The sequence below is a fragment of the Mus caroli genome, chromosome 6 (genome assembly GCF_900094665.2).
Source record: "Mus caroli chromosome 6, CAROLI_EIJ_v1.1, whole genome shotgun sequence".
Lineage (NCBI taxonomy): Eukaryota > Metazoa > Chordata > Mammalia > Rodentia > Muridae > Mus > Mus caroli.
In genome coordinates, this window is record NC_034575.1 from 40,652,233 (window position 1) to 40,675,622 (window position 23,390).

Genomic DNA, 23,390 nt, shown 5'->3' on the forward strand with positions numbered 1-23,390 from the left:
AAAAAAAAGGCAAGGTGTGGATTTCTACTGCCTGGCTAGTGGCACTGCCTTTTCAGTCCTTTGCTGTGCTTCCTGGCCTGCCAAAAGCCCAGACTAATGGCTAAACCCAAGCTAACAGGTAACACTGAAACTAAGCTCATCATCATCATCATGTATGCTACATACTTCTATAGTTGGTGTACATTGTTTTAATTGTTATGTCTTTATTTGAAAATGAACAGTTTTGTCAGAGTGCTTTGATTTTGAAATATCTATAAATATTATCTTTTAAGGAGAACTCTAAACCAAGTACATAATTCTAAGCCCTATCAAAACCAATAAAATACAATTTAATTGGTGGTTTAGTCTGTAGGGGAATGCTAAGGAGCTAAGGCAGGAGTGTGGTGGCAGGTGAGGGAACACCCACATGGAGGGGGAGTGGATAAGGAGCTTGTGGAAGGGAAACTGAGAAGGGGAATCACAGTTGAAATGTAGATAAATAAAATAACCAATAAATGATGAAAAAATACACTTTGAATTAAATATTTGTTTTGTGAAGCTTATGTTTTTTGAGTAAACATGGACAAGTTAATGACACACTTTTTAATGCATTTCTTACTGATATGCTTCTATATGTGTTCTTGTGTTTATAAGAAGTTATTCTTGAAAGTCCTGAGTCCAATTAAACAAACCCTCAACCCCCACTTTTCCCTAAGTATTACTATAGATGAAACACAGATGCTGCTAATGAGAATAGAATTGCTATGCAGTTCAGCCTTGTGGGCTTTGGAAGAAGCCTCCTTCCCCTCTGATGGGATCGTAGATTCAGCCATGACAATAAACTGTTAGTAATGAAAACTAAGTTGTTGCCCCTGCATTTGACTGACAGTGAGTGCCACATCCACCTTCAGGGATGAAATCAAGTGCTGTGTTACCATTTATCTCATGACTTTTGTGGCTCAATAATTTATCTTCATAAGACTCCAATGACAGCTCTGATTCTGTTGTTTCTACAAGTGAAATATGCAATGCCTTTGCAAAATGTTTGGGGAGTTACTAACTGTGGATATAGATACATAATTTGTAAACAAGTTCATGCATCAGTAGCTGATATATAAATATGGACAGTAAAGACTGTCTCAAACTTGGATTGCATTCTCTACTTAAAGAGTCATCCTCAGAGAGTTCAGGTCTATACAATTTTGATTAGTGATGGAATAATTCATAAAAGAAGTAAAAGTAAAATGGGAACCAAATGCAGAAAGGACCATATCACTACAAGGTAGCCCTAGAGCTTGGTAAATGAATTTTGTAGAACATCATAGGATGAGCTACCAAAATGAAATTTAAAGGTTAATTCTACTGAGCTTCAGAACTAAGCCATTTTCTCTCTCACTTTTGAGTGGTGAACGATAATAATTCACATGTCTAAGTATAGCATTGAATTTATTTAGCTCAGTACATACACATAAGGGACATATTTATTTAGAGGGATGTGAAGGGATGTCAGTGAGAAGCTGTCATATTTTACTCATAATTGATAGCTGCTAAAGTGATTCTCTCAAGAATTCTCTAATTATGACCCTTCTTCACTCTATAAATATCTAATTTGAATGAAATTCAACTTTCTTAGTTTGAAATCTAAGTGTTTTATTACCTACTTCTAACTAACACCACTCATCATTTCTCCCATTGCACACAGGAACTGTGTGCCAATTGCTCTCACTCAAGCCTAGGCAACCTACTTCTTCATTAAACACATGTGTATTGAATGAATAGTCACATTTCTAGGGGTACAACAATAGAAATAAGTGAGCAACATGTATTCAGTTATGTATTCCTGAGACCAAGGGAGACAGGAGAGTCCTCTAAGTTCTTCATGATTCCCTTTTGCAAAGTAGATTACTGGCCCCTTCCATGAGATCCAGCCTACCTTGTAGTCCCTCCCCTCCACCTCCTCCCATTCTTCACCCACCACTTTTCCTTCCCAACTTTACATATTTCCCTCCTCCACCATATCATTCTTTTTTGTTTCTCATTTTTCCAAGTTCTTTACAATCCTTTGATCATATTTCACCCCTCCTGGTTCTATCCCTACTTCCCAATCACCCAACTTTTGTTGGTTTTGTTGTTTGTTCTGTCCTTACATTCTTGAGTATGTGGCCTTCTCTTGCAGCATGGTGGACCTACCAGAATCCACACACTTAAAGGACAAGGTTTCATCCTCTTCCAGCAGCTATACATTGCCAATAGATCCACTGCTAGGGGTGGAATTTTATGTCTCCCTTCCTTCTTTGTGTCAGGATTTTGTCTGGCATGAGCTTGCTCAAGTTTTACACAGCTGTCATAGCTGTGGTGAGTTTATGGGTGAAAATGCCTTCCTCGGTCTGGAAAACACTGTGCCTTGTAGTGATCCATCACCTCTGACTCTTACCAATACAGCTGCTACCTCTTCCACAAGGACCCCGGAGACTTGAGAGAAGTTTTTTTTTAAAGTAAATGCTGATTAACACAGAATTCCACAACTGGTTAAGGCACAGAGAACAAGATTCTATGGAATGCTTGTGTAGTTCTTTTAAGCCCATTGAATCTACTTAGTACTTCTAATACATGTCTGGGTATGTGGTGATGCACTGGAATTCAGGCAACAGATCAGGGGCTGAATGCAAAGAGAAGCCCGCAATTGCCCATAGTTCCTTAGTGAGGAGTGGGACTTCATAGGCTAGGAACATTCCTAGCCATTCTGGAATTTGGCCAGCTTGATCTTATTCAGGATTTGTGCACAAGTCACAGTGGCTATGAATTCTTGTTTGCAGTGGTCCTGTCACACCAGCAGTCCTCCACTGCCTCAGCCTCTTACAATCATTCTGCCCCCTCTTATTATAAATTTCTTTAATTTAGTATGAGACAGTATCTGCTTCCTTCTTCACATATGCTCTCCATTAATCAGTATATACTTCTGAAGCCTGGGGTCATATTTCAAGTCATGCCTCTTCCCCTGGAAAGTCTGAGCTACAGGACACTATGTCAGGTGAATGATACCATTCAGCTTTACTTGTGCACTGAATAATTCCTTTATCCTCTTGAATTACCTGTCTGCTAACAAAGGTAGGAGAAAGAAGGGTTTAGCAATAAAGCATGTATAATTATCTTTGGGAAATGACTGTTTATGGTAGAATTTTATAACTTCTCATCAAACAGGCTAGAATGAAAGACATTATTATAATAAAATTTAATAAATAAAATTTAGATTTTCTCACTATATATCATCATATATAGGTTGCAAGACAGCTAAAAATATGTACTTGAAACATGAATTATAATGAAGTTGATTAAATGACAAAAACATTCACTCTGAACCTAATCTTTTTGCTATTATACCAAATATGTTATAAATACTTATCTAAATTTTAATGTTATTGTTGTAATCTACATAAAAATTTTGAAAATATGATTGAATTTCAAATAGTGTATTAAAATATGCAAATTTAATTTTACATTAAAAAGATCTACATAGACTATTTTTGTTAAGCTGTATCATTCTTTCAGTTAAAAAATAAGTTTCCTAAAAGAAAATAATGTAAAACATAATTTTCCTTCAGTGCCAAGCTATGGTAAACAGTTTTGCTACTAAGTCTTTGACTCTAACCAGACATAATGAACTTTACTGAAAAAGAATGTATTTCTCATGATGACTATTCAGTTCCTAATTGTTAATTTAGGCATTATTTCTGTTCTTTACACTTATGCTGATAAGCTGTTGTAACCACAAATGTTCATATGACATCTGACTCCCATAAAAGATGTTTTGGTGTCTCTTCAGTGCCAGAATCATTGTCTTGATACAGCAGGAGATAATCCATATAAACAATATCTAGATAAGGAAGAAAAATTATCCTGGTTGTCTTTCCACACTGTTTTGCAGACTCATCACGAGTTAATCTAACATGCTCAAGCCAAGCACTTGCTGTTCAAAACATGTTCAAGTCTCTATATATCCCATTATTGCAAGATTGTTACTGTAATAAACAAATACAAGTATCCCAAGAACAAAAACCACTGTTTTTTTGAGAGTAGAAAACTCTAATGTTCACAAGATACAAGAAACAGATCAAAGAAAAGTGTCATCATCCTGACACAATAACAGTCAGGGACCTGCCTTTAGTTATGTGGACAGAATCTATAAGAAAGGATGGGATTATCTCTTAAAATCTCTCTGTAAAAAAGACTGAATAAATTCAAATACATATGAACAATAGCTTTGCCATGAATTCCAATGCACTCAGACTAGGTCATTTGTTTTGTGCCATAGATAATGTTTAATTGTTTCCATATGGATAAAGCTAATTATGAACTATGACATGTGTCCCCATGAGTTCTGACTGAACTCAAACACTAACAGCAGTTGGGAAGCCTTTGTTTAAGCAAATAAGGAAACCAACAAAGTGTGTGATTTCCCCAACAAAGTGCTTGAGTCTCCATTGAGAGCAGGTTGGAAAAATATATACAAAAGGAAGGGACTACATACAGAAAAAAACAACAAAAGCTTTCTTCTGTCTTTGCACAGTTCAGAGACAAAAAGAAGGGTCAGACTCCCTCCAGCACAGCTGCTTCATGTCCAGGGTTCACATATGACGACCACAGAAATTTCTAGTAGAAGTTGTGCTCAATAAAATGCAAACTTGTTTCTTGAAATGCCAACATTTTGATGTGGTTTTGATGACTTTCTCAGAGAATAAAAATGTTCAGCTAGGATCTGCATTTTTATTATTTGTGGTGCCCTTTGGGGGAAAAATGTTTGGTCTTTTTAAAGCCACAGAAAGCTTAAATCAAGCAATCTCGTACTCTACCTCATGAAGCTAAGAAAAAGAGACTAATGTGTTATTTAATGAAGCTAATCGTGGTTTACTAAAAACTGTAATTAGCAAGAATAACTATTACAATCGCATTAACCTTGTTTGTATGTTTTAACATAGAGTCACTTTGATGTATTATATTTCTACAATAAGAAAATAAGGTTCCTGAGAAATGCAAGTACAATGTTACATATATGATATATATGAGATAACATTTCATTCTTAATATCAAAAATGTTAAAACCAGCTACCATCACTCTATGAGTTTTCAAATTTGCAATAGTTGAGGAGAAGGGAGAATTATCAACATATTGATTCCTATAACCTAAATTTTATTACACGGTTTGTAAGTTACTACTATATACCGGCATTTTCTCTAACAAACACACATATTCTATCCTCTCTCTCCTCTCCTCCTCGTCCTTCTCTTCTTCCTCTTCATTCTCCTTCTCTTCCTCCCCCTCTCAATTCTGCAGATTTAATGTAAAGTCTTCCATAAATTATGCAAAGATTCTTTTACTGAATCATGTATTTTCTTCTTACTTTGTGATTCTGATACAGGGTCTTAATTAGTTACAAAGGTCATCCTGAAATTGATTCTATAGTCCAAGCAAACCTTGGATTTGTGATTCTCTGACTCAGCCTACACCATGATAGGTTTATAAGTCTTTGGCCACAAGAACTCATACTTTCTTCCCTTTTGTGGTTCTGGAGTGAAGTCTAGCACCTTTGCAGTGCTACTTTAGGCAATCACCACAACCGGCAATCACTCGCCCTCTGAGCTATGTCCTTATGTATTACTTTTGATCCCCTCATTTGTTCATTTTCTGAATTCATCCATAGATGAATACCTAAGTGGATTTTAAATGTTCATGTGTGGCAATACAGACTGCTGAAGATCAATATGTGGAAGTGTCCATATCATATTTTATTCAAAGTCATTAGGATTTGCCATCATTCATGTCTACATTACTTGTACACCTCTATCTTTGAGCAAGGAAAAAAAATCATTAAATGTAAAGAATTGCTTAGGCAAAATATTTGAGAGTAGCTGTGCTAAGAAGTTTGGCTCTAATAAATAAATATGTTTGTTTCCATGTCATCTTAACAACAGTGTTTTGCCTGGCATCTGGTTGAATGAGTGGGTAGAGGACTTCCTGACTCTTTCTCAACTCACCATGTTCTCAGGATGGTTTAGTTCAAGACTATGTTCTTCATGAATATGTTTTCATGAATATATTCATGAAAAGGCTAAATCCATGACCCTTAGCTTTTGATAAATTGAACAATCTTAAAACACTAGAAATATATTCACATTTATTAAATATATTTAAGAGAAGTGTATTCATGAATATATTCATAAAATTCATTCATATTCATAGAATATATTCAGAAAGAATATTGGCCAACAGAATTACCTGACAGATTGGTGATAAATTTGTAAAATTGGTAGTTTGTCAATTGATATTTTTGTGTGTCCAAATATCTTTAGCTAATCCTCTTTTGGAGAATGTGTTTTCACTGAGTTGATTCAGATCCTGTCTTTGGCTCTAGTATACATAGAGCTGGTTAAGGGAAGCAACCAACCCCACTCCTGTGGCTTACATGCTGCCCGTTACCTCTGGAAGATAGGCAAGATTGCCAAAATTTAAAAAGGAAATAAGCTCAAAGCCAGGCTCTGTGTCAGCCCAAGAACTACTTCACCATCCCCCTGTAGTCCACCACTCCCTGAACTCTATGCTTCTTCTTTCTCCCTCTTTAAAGAGACTGTGGCGCTCCCTAGCAGAGATTTGCCAGTGAGTATGAGTTCTTGACACACTTGTGGAAATCTGTGATCTTGTTCTGACTGGTAGCCCTCGATACTAGGCTTTGTTCTAGTTTCTTCAACTGTGGATCTTGACCTAAAAAGGGATTGTGTAATAGACGTGAAGGCCGTGAAAAATTTGATCTTATAAAGGTTTCTGAATACACACACACAAAAAAATTAACTCCAAATGAAGCATGTCATAAACCTAAGAGATTTGCTCCCGTACTCCATTCTCCATTGTATGACCTCACTGCAGCCTTGGTTCTTTAACATACAACACACTGTGGGCAATGAGCATGCAGCTACATCATGCAGTGTCAGCAAGTGCTGCCTGAAAACACTCAGCTCCAACTTGAGGCCATTGTAGATGGTGAATTATAGTGATGTACTGCACATACGAAGTTTTCTGCTTCTACAGAAACAGAGTGGCCTATTTATAGAAAACAAAGACTTAGTGTTTGCCTATCTGCCTCCCTCAGCTTGTAGGTATCAAATTAGTATGTCTTTGGATTGTAGTATATTAGAATATTGGATTTTTTTACATTTGCTAGTTGAATTATTGACTAAGTTTACTCAAACTTCATTAAGTGAATTTGGGCTTGGGATGTTAGGACAGAATTTCTAACAATTGCTCAAATGACCATTAATTATCTGCCATTTTATATTTTTTGTGACTTGGAATGCTCAGCATAAGTGATTATAAAATCACAACTCTGTCAAAACTCTGAAAAGTGTTCAAATTATTCTATACCTGAGGTATAAAATGTTCACTTAAGATTTAACTCTTTATATAAAAATAAATAGGCAAGTCCACATTTTTAGAATATAAATTTGCTTCAGTCCAATAAAAGTGATAAAAGGTATATGTAAACAAAAATATTTAGCATAAATATATTTATAATTTATTATTATTGTTTGATTAATATTTATACTTTATGTACATCTTTACCTGTAGTCACAAGTGTGAGAGAAATTTAAGGACACATTTTCTCCATAATTCAGATGGGGTGTAGTGACACAGCAACATCCATTCTCAAACTTTGTGTGATTTTTAAAACATATGGGTGCAGCCTCAAAAGGAGTAGGTTTTTTCTGGGGTTCACTGTGAGGTATAGTTTCTAAGGAAGGCATTAACTTTAAAACAGTTGAGAGCAGAAAATTGATTATTGGCATTTAAGATAATTGAGCTATAATAGTGGCAAGATAACAGAGACTAAACATAAGGATAAAAGAGTTCTGAGAGGTCCAGAGATGGTGGGCTTTGGCCCAAAAAGCATGGCTGTGGTTATAGGTCAGTTTTGAAGGACTTGCTGGGAATGCATGTATTTCTGAATTGAATCTCTAGGCAGAGAGGAAGAGGAAAAGGCTGAAGCAGAAGCAGAAGCAGAAGGAAAAGCAAAAGAAAAGAGATAAGTTTGTATGAAATTGCCTCAGAGAGAAAATGTCAATGAAGATAGGATTGTCTATATGGTTTAAAGCAGGAAAAACAAAATCTGTGGAATTCTATACTACAGTGTTGTAACCCTTCTGATTTAAAACACTTTTCAATCTAGTGTCTATAAGGCATAAAGAATCCTTAAACATGTGGATAAGTTAATCAGAAGATAGCTCTTAAGTTTAAGTTTATGTTTAGAAATGATATTAGTCTTAATGTTTAAGAAAAAGAGCCAATTTTTGGGGGGATATGGTGTTTTGTTGGTTGGTTGGTTGGTTAGTTGGTTGGTTGGTTGGTTGAATGGTTGGTTGGATGGTTGGTTGGCTGGTTGGTTGGCTGGTTGGCTAGTTGGCTGGTCAGTTTTATGAGACAAGGTCTCACTATGTAGTTCTGGCTGTCCTGGCCTCAAAGTCAGAGGCCATACCTGCCTCTCCCTCCTGAATAGTAGGACTAAAGGCGTGTGGTACTGCACCCAGCTGAATCACAATTTTTTGAATCCTGTGGGATTGTCTTGAAATTCCTTTCAGAACTTTGATGAAGCCCTTTTCTATCTCCTAGTTTGTCAATAATAATTTTTTGATTTTAATTTTATTTATTATATTTTATGGTAGCATACACGTGGAGATGGAAGGATAAATTTTGGGATTTAGTTCTCTCCTTCCAACAAAGGGAGTTGATGCATTGGCCAGTGGTCACCAAGTTTTTATAGTAAACTCCCATTGGGCTATCTAGCAGGCCCTCTACTAAATTTTGTCATTTAACATCATAATTTATCTTTTTAAAAGTCCTAATGTTGGGCTGGAGAGATGGCTCAGTGCTTAAGAGCACAGGTTGCTCTTGCAGAGGTCCTGAGTTCAATTTACAGCACTCATATGGTGCCTCACAAAACATCTATAATGTAATCTGATGCCCACTTCTGACATACAGGTGTCCATGTAGATAAAGAATCATATACATAAAATAAATAAATAAATCTTTTTAGAAAATGCTAGTGCTTTAGTGTCCTGCATACTTGCCTAGTTTCGGTTTCTATTGTGATAAAAAACTAAGATCATAAACAACTGAGGGACAGTAAGTTATCTTGCCACTCAACTGTCATAGTACATCATTGATGAAATTCAGAGCAGATAGTCAAAACAGGACCCTGGAGGTAGAAACTGAAGCAGAGGCCATGAAGTAATACTACTTACTAGGTGGTTCTCACTGGCTTGCTCAATTTTCTTTCTCATAAAAACCAAGACTACCTGCAAAGTCATGTCACCACCCACAGTGAGCTGGATCTTCTAGCATCAATCATGAATCAAGAAAATGCCCTACAGACTTTCCTAAAGTAGTCTAATGAAGTAATTTTCCAACTGATGTTCCTCTTCCCAGATAAGTCTAGCTTGTGTCAGATTAACAAAGACCTAACCAGGGCAATACTTTACATCTTCTTTATGACTTCTGTGGAAATCTACCCTACTACTCTTTTGCAATAACAATGGCTCAGCTACTCAACATTTTCAATGTATTTGTTAAGGTTCACATTAAATACATTCTTATCTTTATATATATATATATTTGGCCTTATAAGCATTCATCATTATGTTAATAAGAATTTCTTGCACAAAGAAGTAAAATGATGTGTTATTTTATTCTTATCCACATGCCCACGTCTGCCTGCTCTCTTGTAACTTCCTACACTGCTTTCCTACATTTTGTATCCAACAATAAGTAATACATCTCTAGGTATACACAGACAAACATAGTGCAAGCACAAAGAAGTCATGAGCCAATAATCAGCATTTTAAATAATGTAAGAAATTAATTTTAAAAAGTAGCTTTTATTTCTTACACCTATTGTGGTCTGGTTTAATGTACAAATATATACCCAAAATATATATGAAACATCAAGTCTATAAATATTATTTAATGTGCTCATAGTTAGGATATTTTTCCCATTTGTATTTTTAACACTTGGAAGGAAAACTATCAAAAAGCAGTTGACACTCAGAAATGATTGTTGTTGAGCGGAAGGCTGCAGAGAAGAGGTGGTTCATAAATATCTGGAAATGTGCCCTTCATGGTTCACTTCTCATTAATTGCCCACTTGACAGAAATGATATTGAGCAGAAATTCATCCATGAATCCAAGATGCCCCTGATGCCAACGGTCACTAGAAGAACATGTAATAGAGACAGACAGACAGACAGACAGACAAACAAACAAACAAGCAGTTTGCAGAGAAGAACTAAACATTTGCCTGTGTCGGCAGCACAAAGGCATCATCCAGGCAGTGCCTTTGAGTAAAGGATGAAGTTCATCCAGTAGCAAGCATTAAAAAAAGAGAGTTCTATTAAAGAGGAGTAATATAGAATTACCTGAAATTCAGAGCTGTGGTTTTATTAGGCATTTTATTATGTAATTCAAAAATAATGATTTCCATTCAAATATAAAGGTTTGCATATACACATAACATTTGAAGATGTCTTTTCCAGTTTAGGACTCTGATCATAGTGCCTTTCAAAAGTTGAATATTTCGGAGAGCTGAGTAGGCAGATAACCTATGTAATTTAAGAACAGGCTGTCACTGGAATTATCTGGTACAAAAAGTTATAAATGAAAATGAAAAATGGCCTTTTATTTAATAAAAGTCACTTAAACTTATGCTACTCTGTGTTTATGGTAAAACTAAAACTTTGACAAACATCTGGAATAAAAGATGGAATTCCTGATGCATGCTGCTTTAAAGAAGGGCATTTTAGATCTCTCAGGATGCTGGGGTGGTAATGTGCCTGCTGCTCAAGCATGACGAATGAATTGTGTTTGGATTCCTTAGAACTCAAATAAAAAGCCAGATAAGGCAGTAAGTGCCAGTGACCTCTGCCTTCTAAGAGTAGAGATGGAGAAATTCCGGAAGGTTGCTGGTCAGCCAGCATACCCATATTAAAGAGCTTCCATTTAAATGGAAGTTTCTCAAAAATTAACTTGAAGGGGAGTGGAAGAAAGGTCTGACCTCAAGACTGTCTGCTCACATAGAGCACACACAGACACTATACACAAAGAAAATACAAACAAGAGATCTTGGTTTAAGCTTTTCTTGTACAATTTGGGAAAATATCTGAGAAGATGGATTTGAGAATTAATCTGTTGAGAGATGAATGTTGTCCTCATCCTTGTGTTTCTATTATTTTACACCTCCTTTGTTCTGCTTCTGCAACTTCACTGTGACAGAGCCGACAGTCATTGTCTAACTTGTATATAAAACCAATTTCCCTTTAAGATAGAGGAGAATAAATAATGTCTGCCTTTGGTTCATGAAGAAAACATTAATATAACCTGTAATCATCCTAATTTTTATTTTTTTAGCAGGAGGCTCTTTGAAGTTAGGGACTTGAAGATATTAAGTTACCCTGAGGTTATAGGAAGCAAGGGCATTCCTTCATTTGGGCAAAGAGAGGGGATCAGGGACTTCCCATCAAAGATGTCAATTGTGTACCAGGATGCTCTAAGTTATACTCTGCTTTTCCATTTACCTTTCACCTCTTTTTCTGTTCCACACAGCTTTAACTTACAGAAGTTAGACAAATACTTTATAGAAATTGCAAAAATGAACAGTCGTTAAATCATTAGAACATACATTCAGAGAAACTTCCAGGAATCATCATACACATTTTTGATTTTTATATTATTTACAAGAATGTCCTCAGAAAGAGATGGAGGAATTGATTTAAGTGTCCTTGCTATTTGGAAAGAGCTTGTTTCCTATAAATAGGGGTGATTTTTGTGGCCTTGAAGGAAATTGTACAATATTGAATTACCTGAAACATGTGTGGAACAAAGATAAAAGATGAAATGTGTATGTCAGTCCAGTTTTGTTACTAAGAGAAAACACAACTTCTTTTTCCAAAATGGAATAATTTTATAACAATGAATATATCTGAAAAAAGAAACAGATTGAATATGAACAATAGTAATGAAGTTTAAAGTCAAAACAAATAAAATGTAATTCTTAAACTTTTAATAGAAAACTGGGAATGAGAGAAAGTAACCAAAAACCTAGCAACAAAATGACAATATTCTTTCTGTATAAGTAAAATCCAGTGATACAATTGAAGAATAAACAATTATATTACTACAGTTCTAATCAGAGAGAACACAAAGCTACAGATAATATTTAAAAATGAAGCTGGATGTGGTAATACACACTTCTCCGTGGTGACACAATCTGTAATGCAAGTACTCAAGAAGCAGAGGCAGGAGGATCTTTATGAGTTCAAGGCCCACTAGGTCTATATAGTGAGTTTCAATACAGTCAGAGCTTCACAATGAGACTTTGTCTCAAAAAAAAAAAAAAAAATCAATGCCATTATATGAAAACAATTTCTTAAGGCAAGAGTCATTAGATTAGTGTCATTAGATTTTTAATGTACACCATTGCTCAGATTCATTTTCTCCCCTAAGGGAGGTCATATCAGGACCACCATTTTCTTTCCATTCCTTTGCTACTATTTTCCTCTTTCCTCTATTTCATGTGTCATTCATGTCTATGGCCCTAATAAGCTTCTTATTCCTGCTTAACTTGGCAAATCTCATGCACTGAAGAATTTCCTAATCTCTCTTCTGGAACTGGTCTACTCTGTCCCATCAAAGTCCCTAATTGTCTTCTTTACTGCCTTTATACTTTACATTCGAATCCTTTATGGCCTCCTCTCAAAATGATGTGATGGCTATCCTTTTCCTGTCCTTTAGCTCCCTAATGCACTGTTAATGCCCAGGGCATTGTTTGTCAGTTTTATCTAAATTAATTAATTTTTCCATCCCATCATGCTTTACTTTAAAACAATTATCCCTATCTAAAAGTGTTCTATATGCCTGTGTTCTGTAAAATACTCTAGTACTCCTGGTGCCTGAAATCTTGCCAGGCATACATTGAAAGATCACCAAATGAGCGACAGGCAGCAAGACCTGTGGTGATGAAGCCCATGTGATTTTCTTTAGGTTCTGAAACCTCGAAACTTGCGTCACTTCTAGGGAGGAAATTAGAGTCCTCCCTGCTGCTGGTTTCTTCCTTTCATGCCTTTGAAAAATCTTCTTTCCATTATCAGAATACTCTGAATGGTTTCCAATCATCCATTACAAAATTAAGATAAAATATGTTAGAAACTAAGTGTAAAGCATCCCTGTGATGTTAATATTTTTACATGCATTTTCAGTTTCTGCAATGAATGCTTTATGAATTAAAAAGAAACTATTATTCCTAATTAAAAAAATACATAGCCAGTATTCCCTCTTAAATGTTAATTCTGTGATGTATTTTTATTTGTCTTATAACCACACTAAATACAAGCAAAATTTCTTTGGTGACATTTCTAAAATATCTTTAACACATACACACACAAATTTGTTTTTAGGAAAATATGACAAAATAATAATGCTAACATACCCCAACTCTTTCTTGGTTCACCTCACCTCCATCATGGTCCATGATCTTTGCACTCAAACTTGTTAAAAAAAAAAGCTAATATATTATTCCCATCAGTCAGTACTGTGTAGGCATTGGGTATCTGTTCAACACATTTTCCTGTGTAAGGCACACCACAGCACTCTTAGCCTTAGATACCTAAGCAGACACCTTAGATATCAACACTGGGTCTGTGACTACTGGTGCACAAAGCACAGCTCCAAGTCCACAGGGGAGTGGAAAAACTTGTTGGTAGGATGAGAAATGAAATGGGAGAAGAGCATTGTCTTGGTCTACATTAGACGGAATTCAATGTACTAGACTCCTCCAGTTTCTCATCAATCTGTACATCTGTAAGTCTGTGAATAATCATGAAACCATCCTGAGTCTGGACAGGTAAAATTTCCAATAAGAATAAAATGTAGGCTAATTCACAAATAAGTATCAAATGTACATGAAATTAACAGATCGTGAAAGAACCACTGATTGATGTACATATGTGTGTGTATTCATGTATGTGGTTGCATGTACATATGTGCTTTTGTGCATGTGAAGGCCAGAGGTCAACTTTGGATGTTACATTTTTCCTCAGGAACCATCCAGGTTATTTTTGAGACAAAGTCTCTCATTAGTACCCATGCCTTATAGACTAGTCTAGACTGGCTAGCCAGTAAGCTCCAGGGATCTGCCCATCTCTGCCTCCTCAACATAGAGTTTACAAGTGCATACCCCAATGTCCAGCCTTTTCCATGGTGCTGGGGATTGAACATGGGTTTGCTTGCACAGTGAGCACTCTACCTAACTAAACCATCTCCTAAGTCTCATTTAATATTTCCATTGAAGGATTGTTATGAGAGAAAACTGAAAATAATTCTGTTAGTATTTTGGCAACATACACTTTGATTCTAATGGATAAATAATTAGAAAAACAATTATTGACCCATAATATTAGTATGTATAGTTTTGTTTAAAAATTGCCACCCCTAACTGGTTGTATAATTTAATACTCATGCCATCAATGTATGAAAGTGAAAAGTGCCAGTATTTTTAAGTTTCAAGCACTATAATAGTGAGCATTTACGTAATGTTAATTTTCCTAATAATGAATGGGTTCCGACCTTATCTCATGTCTGTGGGTGTTTAATTTTCATCTTCATTTGTGACATAATCTGTGTACACTTTGCCATTTTACATCATTGATTTGCAAGCATATTTGATATATTTCATTATATTCCATTTTCAGACACATGTATTGTAAGTATGTTCTCCCAGTTTCTGTCTTCCCTTGAATTTTGAATCTTGATGCTGTACAATATATCAACTGAATTTGACCCCTACTGGGAAATCTCTGCCAAACTAAGGCCTCAAGGATATTCAATTAGAAACTTTAGAGATCCGGCTTTTGTGTCTAGGTCTAAAAATCCACGTAGCTTTGTGTGTGTGTGTGTGTTTGTGTATGTAAACAGTTTGTATAAAGTAGAAATCAATATACATTTGCTCTATATTTAAACAGTAAATTTAGCACAATTTTTGCAGCTTAAAAACATATTTTACTTTCCCTTTACAACTGCATTTGTGTCTCTGTCAAAAGATATCTGAACACATTGAACATATTGTGAGAGCATCAGATTCTGATCTCTCTGGATCAGGGAACTTCATCTATGATTTTGAAACAAAGTAACAAATCCTCTAGTTTTCTTCTTTTCTTATTATCTTAAGTATTTTTTTCTCTTTTATAATAATTATTTTTTAATTTAATTTAATTTTAATTAGGTATTTTCTTCATTTATATTTCTAATGCTATCCCAAAAGTCCCCCATACCCTTCCCCCCACCACTCCCCTACCCACCCACTCCCATTTCTTGGCCCTGGCATTCCCCTGTACTTAGGCATATAAAGTTTGCAAGACCAATGGGCCTCTCTTTCCACTGATGGCCGACTAGGCCTTCTTCTGATACATATGCAGCTAGAGACACGAGTTCCGGGGGTACTGTTTAGTTCATTATTATTGTTCCACCTATAGGGTTCCAGACCCCTTTAGCTCCTTGGGCACTTTCTCTAGCTACTCCATTGGGGGCCCTGTGAGCATCCACTTCTGTGTTTGCTAGGCTCCTGCATAGATGGACCTGGAGGGCATCATCCTGAGTGAGGTAACCCAATCACAAAAGAACTCACATGATATGTACTCATTGATAAGTGGATATTGGCCCAGAAACTTAGAATACCCAAGATATAAGATACAATTTGCAAAACACATGAAACTCAAGAAGAATAAAGACCAAAGTGCAGACACTTTGCCCCTTCTTAGAATTGGGAACAAAACACCCATGGAAGGAGTTATCTTAAGTATTTTTAACAAGTCTTATTATATTTCTTTATGAATTTAATCACAATCTTGTCTCCTCATGGAAAGACATGTGATGGGGGTATGATTAGAATTTCTACTTATTCTTCTCTTAATTTTCCCTCATTAATAATTTAGATGTGTCAATGAAGAACTCTGAAAACCCCTGAAGTGAGTTTGGCGTGCAGAGGAGTTAAGAACCACACTAACTTAGGTCCTTTCTTTCTTGTAAGATTCTGGATATCTGTGAAAAGAGACAATATGCTTAAGAATATTTCTTATATTAAAGCTGGACATGGTTGAGCACACTTATAATCCCAGTTTCCAGCACTTTGGAGTCTAAAGTAAGATGACATGAGTTAGAGGCCAGCCTGAGCTTCACAGGAAACCCTGCAGGGACAGTGAGATGAGGGTGAGGGGTTCTCTATGTCTCACAGGTGTGTCACACAGAACATCTCATGTACTATGCTCTAACAGTAAAGGTTTGAGTTAAATGGTCCTACATATATATATATATATATATATATATATATATATATAACCTTCTTCCTTTATGATTCACAGGTAATCATTTTAAAAGTCTATCTATAGCTAAATATATATATGTGTCTTGGGAGGCCCAGTGGCATAGAGCCGTAATCCCCGTGCTCTGGAATTTGGGATTTCATGGCAAGAGAATCACAAGTTCAAGGACAGCTGGTCTAGAGAATGAGTTCAAGGTAATCTGGAAAAATTAGTGACATCCTGTGTAGAAATAAAAACAAAACTAAGATGAAAAAACGTGACTCAGGAGTAGAGGACTTACCTAGGGTGCTCAAGGCCCTAAGTTCAATAGACAATTTTCATTCAATAAAGAAGCAAAGAGGAGGGCTACCCTGTAGGAGGACCAGCAGTCTCAATTAGTCTAGATCCCTCAGATCTCTCAAACTCTGGACCACCAACCAGGCAGCATATACCAGTTGATATGTAGCCCCGAACATATATACAGCAGAAGACTGCTGTGTCTCTGTTCAGTCAGAGATGATTCACCTAACCCCCAAGAGACTGGAGGACCCAGGGAGTTTAGAGATCAGATGGAGTGGGGATTGGAGGTGGGAACATCCTCCTGAAGACAGAGGAGGTAGAGGTATGGAAGGTGGAACAGTGGTAGGGTAGACCAGGTATGGAGAATAAAATCTGGACTGCAAATAAATAAAATAAAATAAAATAAAGTAAAATAAAATACCATAATATAAAAAAACTAAATAGATTATAGAAATAGATATAGGAATATGCCTGCCCACATTCCTTATAAACTGATTTGTTTGTTTGTGGGAGCTTGGTTTGGCATATGAAACATAGAAATAAATTAGAAAGATTCCCTTATGGAATTTATGTGAAAACTGTTAGAAAGTACATGATATGCACATAGGAATGTTTTTTTTTTCTTTTTGTCCTATGGAATAGACTTCTTTAAAAATTATCTTTAATCTTGTTTTATAGTACAGTTGTTATCCCCTTTCCAGTTTGCCCTTAGACAGGTCCTCAACCCATTCCTTCTCCCCTGTTTCCAATAGAATGTCCCCCAACCCCACCAGGTCTCCTCACTCCCTGGGACCTCAAGACTCTCTCTCACTGCATCTCTTAAGGCTTCTTCTCTCACTGAGGCCAGACCAGGCAGTCCTCTGATATATATATATGAGTGTGTGTGTGTGTGTGTGTGTGTGTGTGTGTGTGTGTGTGTGAAGCCTTCTATTAGTGTATGCTGCCTAATTGTTGGCTTAGTGTCTGAGAGATCTCTGGGGTCCAGATTAGTTGAGACTGCATGTCTTCCTATGGGGTCACCCTCCTCCACAGCTTCTTCCAGCTTTTGCCTAATTCAACCACAGGAGTCCCCAGCTTCTGTCCATTGGATGTAAGCATCTACATCTGTCTTGTTCAGCTGCTTGTTGGACCTACTGAAGGGCATCCATGCTAGGCTCCTATCTGTAAGCATACCACAGCATCTGTAAATTATGAGATACGTCATTATTACTTCATAGAACTCTGTAGCAGACTAAAGATAAATCCAAGGCCTTGGGAATGTTCCTCTCAAGACTGAATATTAAACCAAAGGATGAAAATTCTTGTCACTGCAATTTTATTTGAATCATTTTCCAACAGATGTTACATCTTACTTTGTGACTGTATTTTAAATACTTTATATTTTCAATATTCATTAAACCAGTATTTTCTTCTTGTCTCTAATAAGAGCAACATCTGTTTCTTCTTGTTCAATCAAACCAGCCACCTCAAGAGTCCTACTTTAAAAAATAATACAATTTCGACAACAGCGCAGATAGAATGCATTTCATTAACATTTTGTATTTGCATCTGAGACAAGTTTTTCTAACAATTATATGTCAGGGAGATTTTAGAGAAAAATTACAAAACAATTTAGTTATTATATGGAAAAATATAAAAACAGGAGCTGGAATATGCCTTGATAAACCCTACTTTTAAGGTAAGCCTCACTTGGTAAAAATATTCATACTTTAATATGCAGTTGAATTTGTTTTGTGAATCACTAAGTAACTAGAGAAATATAATATAAAGGATCATCAAATAATATGATTCAAGAATTAAATAAAAACACATAAAAAGATAGATGGTAGATAGATAGATAGATAGATAGATAGATAGATAGATAGATAGATAGGCAGAGAGATAGACAGAGAGATCGATAGGCAGGCAGATGTACTATCTAGATTTATGTAGGCTTGAGATATGCTAAAGTCATTTTGGAAGACAGACCCTCTATTGAGAAAATTGACTTACTAGATTGGCTTGTGGGCAAGCCAGTGTTACATTTTTCAGTTGATGATTCATAGGTGTGTGTGTATATATGTGTAGGTGGGAGCGTGAGAGGGTGTTTATGCAGATCATGTGGGCAGTGTCATCCCTAAGTAGGTAATCCTAGGGTACACAGGAAAGTAGGCTGAGTGAACAATGAAGTACAAGCCAGTAATCAGCAGTTCTCCATGCTGTGGATCTGCTCCTGCCTCAAGGTTCCTGCCCTGTTTGAGTTACTGCTCTAACTTTGCTCACCAATGGTGTTTGATCTGAGAATTGTAAGCTGAAATGAGTCCTTTCATCCCTAAGTGCTTATGAGCATAGTATTTTATGATAGTCACAAAAACCCTAAGCTAGTAGATATGTGTACTTATTAATCAATCTTGCTGCTTGACAGTTTCTTGCATATATATAATATCATCTGATTACTCTTTCTCCACAACTTTCCCTTCTCTTCTCCACATACCTATCAATAACTGCTAATCTCCCAGGATTGTAATGTTTCATTTAGGGGTTTTTTGTTGTTGTTTTATTTTATCTTTGTTTTTGTTTTGTAGTTGTTGTTGTTGTTTGGTGTGGTTTTGTTGTTGATGACCCATTTAAGTTGACTAAGTCCATCACTGTTGAAAATGCCCAATGAAATCTGATGGGATCAATGACTGTTTCCTGAATTTACCACTTAGCAAATAGTTTATCCATGAGAGGAGGGATTTGTGATTCTCCTCCAACTATGCCTAACCTCTGATGGGAACATTGTTTTGTGTGTCTGTAGCTGTTGTGAGTTGGTGATTTCAAAGGCAATAATAGTATATATTTTAAAACAAAATTTATATTCAAAAACGTGAAGTCTATTTTCCTTCACACTCTTCAAAATTAATCCCAATGAGAAGTCATTTGGAATTATATTCACTTTCAGAACTATTTCACTGTTTGAAGAACTACTTAACATTGAATAATCTAGCCTTTAAAAGGCATATTTTAGTCTGAGAAAAAAGACTGATAACTATGAAGAAGGGATACTGAATTTTGGTTTATATCTCTGAATGGGCTTTGACAGCTCTTGACCTGGATACTAGCCAAGGTCATACAGATACCCTCTCAAGTCAGCTAGTTTCTTACCACTGAACTTGCACTTTTAATTTATGTGATAGGGAGGTACTTGTTCATAAAAACAAACATATTTCCTTATTTCATAATGATTGACATCTTGTGAAGGAAAGTACAACAACCCAATTTGAAATATAGAGATAAAAAGACAAATCTAACTGTATTAAGAGCTAATTTTGTGTTAGTACTAATCCAAATGATAATATATGTAGACACTTTAAAATTTATGGTAGAGCTATGTTCTTATAAGTCTACTGCAATTTGAAAATGTAAGTTTATGGTGCATTAAATGCTTCTGCCTATTGCACATCACAGTTTATCAGCCCAGCACAGTGAGATATCAGCCATTCATCTCATAGGAATGGGACTATCTGGGAGCTATAGATATTCCCTTTGATAAACCTTGATATGGACAAACCTTTGCCAAGAATCAGAAGATAGGATGGTATCACATATTATGAGACCAAGAGTAGGTCAGATTTCAGTTCTAACAGATTCATATTGTTTTTGTACCATTAAAAAATAAAAACTCATTAGTCGGACCACCACAAGGTAAGGGGCATCTGTGCATTTAGTCCTCCCAGCAGCCCTCTGAAGAGATTAACAGATAATAGGTACAGTGATCATATGAACAGAAATGAGCCTTGAATCCAGACATTAAGAATCTGTATTGTTACATATCATTCTGACACTTTTGATAATGAAACTGAGAATGAGACACACCTGGGTCTATTTCTGTCTCACTCTCTTTATATGTGTGCTTAATACAATAAATACAATACAAACATAAAATAAATAAGTACTAAGATAAAAAGTACATATTACTAGCCTGCCTATTTAAACTTTGAGTGTTCTATATGAAATACTTCTAATATTTATCATGCTTGTAGTAGTATATAAATAATTTAGGAAGACTTTTCTGTACCAATGAGATGGTTCAGCCTGGAAAACACTAGCTATGCAACCTCGAAGACAAGTATGTGTTTAGCCCCTGAAACTCACAATAGAAGAGAACAAAATTCCAAAAATTTAACCTCTGACCTCCACACACATATAGATAATAGATCACATATCACACACACACACACATACACACACACACACACACACACACACACACATACACACACTTTAGATAGTAAGTTAATGAAAATATTACTCTTCTTAACTTACATCCCTTTTTCTAAATAACAGATGGCTCAGGACAAAAAAAAAGCTAGAACTATTCTAAAGAAAGTTTGTAGAAGTAGAATAATTTTCTTAAACCCTGTTTTATATAAACTTGTTCATGCTCACTTGTAGCAGAAAGAATGGCTACAGGTAGAGGGACATGAGCAAAGTCTTTATACTCTTATTAGGTCATGGAGGGCCAAAATCTAAAAACTAGAAATGCTATTATTTGGCAGTCCAAGGACTGATTTATCAGCTCAGCTTTGTAAACTAACACAGCAAAGTCAAGGTGATGGATCCACTCATTATAAAATGGAAAAATGAATACAAAGGTCTCTTTATTCTAAGTGTTACACAGTATAGAGCTGATTTAAACAAATAATTGTGAGCAATTTAAACTGCACCCAACAAAAAAGGTCTGAAAATGTCTCTATCCAATGTGAACTATAAAAGCTTCATTCAAAATGCCTTTTTAAAAAGTGAATACATTGATATAAAAGTATATTGAAAGACACACTGTATGTATGATATTCCAAAAGCACAGAAACACGTGGGCAAAAATGGTTGGCCATTGACAGGTGAAATGGATGATAGCTTGGTTTATCCCTCATCTGAATGTTTTAGGAGGCTATGTCTAGAACAGAGTTCCTCTGTAAGTGTGGTGGAAATGGAAGGGCCATTCTGATTACTGATTGTCAGGAACTTTATAAAGGGCTTGTTATGGGTTCTTCTTTTTAATTTTTAATTGACCTTTGCCTTAGGGTTTATAGTGATGTGCTAAAATACTACCATTAAAAGGAATTTGGGAGGAAATGGTATATATATCTGGCCTATACTTACACATTATAGTCATCATCATAGAAAGTCTGGCCAGCTAGCAAACACAGAAGTGGATGCTCACAGTCAGCTATTGGATGGATCACAGGGCTCCCAATGGAGGAGCTAGAGAAAGAACCCAAGGAGCTAAAGGGATCTGCAACCCTATAGGTGGAACAACATTATGAACTAACCAGTACCCCGGAGCTCTTGACTCTAGCTGCATATGTATCAAAAGATGGCCTAGTCACCCATCACTGGAAAGAGAGGCCCATTGGACACACAAACTTTATATGCCCCAGTACAGGGGAATGCCAGGGCCAAAAAAATGGGAATGGGTAGGTAGGGAAGTAGGGGGGGTATGGAGGACTTTTTGGATAGCATTGGAAATGTAATTGAGGAAAATATGTAATAAAAATATTAAAAATTAAAAAAAATGTCTGGCCAGGAACTCAAGATAGGAACCTAGAGACAGGACCTGAAGCAGAAACCATGGAGTGCTGCTTAACAGCTTCCTCCTTATGGCTTGTTCAGTATATATGTGTGTGTGTGTGTGTGTGTGTGTGTGTGTGTGTATAGTAGGACCACTGCCCATAGTGGTACCACACACAATTAGCTGGATCTTCCCACACAATCATTATCAAAACAACAACAAAACAAAACAAAACCAAACAAACAAAAACCACTTCACAAAAAAATTGCCTACAGGCTGATCCTAAGAAAACATTTTCTCAGTTGTGACTCCCTCTTTTCAGATGACCCTAGATAATATCAAGTGGACAAAAAAATACCACCCAGGACAATGGCAAAATATTTCCCAATTCTTGAGCAACATAACTAAGGTTCCATTCAAAGCTCTACATTTACCAACTATTGGAACTTACATTTTATTAAACTCTGTCTCTCTGGTATATACTGCAGACAATAATATTTAAAGATTTTATGAAGTATAAATAAGTCAGACACAAGTAAAGTACTCATCAGCATGGTTAGCTCATAGAACTCAGAATAGTATATCTATAAATACTCACATATGCAGAGATCATAAATTGGATTTCTCTCTGGAGAAAACCCTCAGGCTATTACTTTTTATAACATTTGGACAAAGAAAATAGAAAAGAAACAGCATATTTTATTTTGAGCAATTTGGTCATCCTGGCTGCACTGTGAATGGATTTCATTATATTCGGGGACCCCTTCCTCTCAGAGATCACTGAGGCATAGCTATTGGTGATTACCAGTATATGTTCCAAATAATAATTGGAAATAATATAAGTTGAAACAACAGTTTAAACTCAGACATGGAGGGGTTCACAGCCAACGAAGCTCCTGCAATCTGAGGTCCAATATCTCTGCTAATTATGTTCCTTGAGAAAAATGAAATAACCTTTTATTTTTAATCTGATTGATTAGAATAATAGGCCTTTTGTTGTGAACAGTGTAGGTGGTGATGTCACACGTTATACTTCAGTTCTGAGATGCAGTTTCACAGAGATTTTTCTGAAAAGCTTTTTGATCGCCCATGTAGAACAGTTAAAAAAAATATGTGACTTCTCTGCCTGATTGACTTTGTAGGATTGTGTTTGAATTGGTGATTGGATATTTGAAATAATGGTCTCCTT